Genomic DNA, 1,638 nt, shown 5'->3' with positions numbered 1-1,638 from the left:
ACATGCTGAGCATGTTCGGCCGACCCGAAGCCACACGAAGCAGGCCGATGTACGGCGGATTTCAGCCGATGTATGGCTGAAATCAGCCGTACCAGCCTGAAGTGAATAGCCGAACAGTGTTCGGCTCACTTCACTTCTGATCGGTCATTCACTCGGCTGCCCTCGGCAGCATAGTGAATAGACCCATAGTGATTGAAATATGCAATTAGAATAGGGTTGTTTTACAAACTTTCACACATCATCATGTTCCTGGAAAATCAACATCTTCCTTGACACATTCCATGGTGATTGGATTAAGGTGACCTATGCGGCCATAAATACAAGGATATGTTCCTGTAACTCATTAGAACCAAGAAGTATTAACATTGCCAAACAAGTCCAGCTGAATGTGGCTATTTACTTCTAGCTATACCATGACTTGGATAAATGAGAACCTTCACAGATATATGCGTTTGAGAAAGGTAGTTTAAACAGGTCAGTGTCAAAGCTACAATAACAATAACAAATGAGGCTGTGATGTTTAATGCACCTTAAAACTCATCACTGCCTCATTTGGTTGCAAGTTGGCAGAACTAGTACTTTTGTATTGTTTGAAAACAACATGGTCTATGGTAACATTCATCTTTGAACTTTTTAATAGACATGTGCAATTAGTTTTGTAAATTGAAATTTAGACGAATAGTGGTAAATTTGGACATTCGGATGCATCCAAATTTCCGAATGAAAGAAATAATGAAGCCGAACGTATTCGAATTTTCCGAAAACAACATTTCCGAATTTGTTTCTGAAAGTCATTCGGAGTGAACTTGTGTTGTTAAGGCTAGGTTCACACTTAGGAGATTTATCGCGCGTTTTGAGTTGCCTGATATTACGCAAAACACAGATTCACGTTGAAGTCGATGGGGCTGTTCACACCTTAGAGTGGAGTCCCCTCCCCAATTCATACCAGACCCTTTAGGTCTGGTAGGAATTTTAGGGGGACTCCAATGCCAAAAAAAAATGCAAGTGGTCCCCCTAAAATCCCTGACCAGATCCTTGATTAAAGCAGCAGCCTGGCAGAGAAGGAAAGGGGGGGACGAGAGTGTGGCCCTTCTCCTGTACCGTACCAGGCCACATGCCCTCAACATGGGGGCAGCACATTGCCTGAGACAGCACATTCATTTTATAAATAGGTTCATAAACAGACATATACTAGTAAGGATCCCTCTCCACAAAAGAGGATTCCATACCCATATAAAGTCCATCACTGATTCCCCACATATGCAAAATGTACCCATGCTCTGTGTCAATCTCCACCAGAAACCAACTTAGAGCAGTTTTCTTCCTTGCCTCTTCTTTCAGCTTATACCAATTATCCCCCTTGTACTTCCCTGCTTTTCCTAGCCTTCTCCATTTCTACAGGCAGCACTAATGGCCGCTTGCCTATTCTATAGGTTGCTTGTTTACCCTTATTGCTGTTATAATGCCATATTTTTATAATTGTTTAATAATTCAAATATCAATACTTTTCCCGGAAACTATAGGGTCTCCAACAGCACCAATGTGTGTGTTACACACATTGGATTGTTCACTTTGTTAACATAAAGCAAATTCCTAAGATAAACAAATTATTATTATTATTATTATTAATATTATACA

This window comes from Nanorana parkeri, unplaced genomic scaffold (assembly GCF_000935625.1).
Source record: "Nanorana parkeri isolate BGI_ZX_2015 unplaced genomic scaffold, ASM93562v1 scaffold893, whole genome shotgun sequence".
Taxonomy (NCBI): Eukaryota; Metazoa; Chordata; class Amphibia; order Anura; family Dicroglossidae; genus Nanorana; species Nanorana parkeri.
This window is presented reverse-complemented; position numbering follows the sequence as displayed.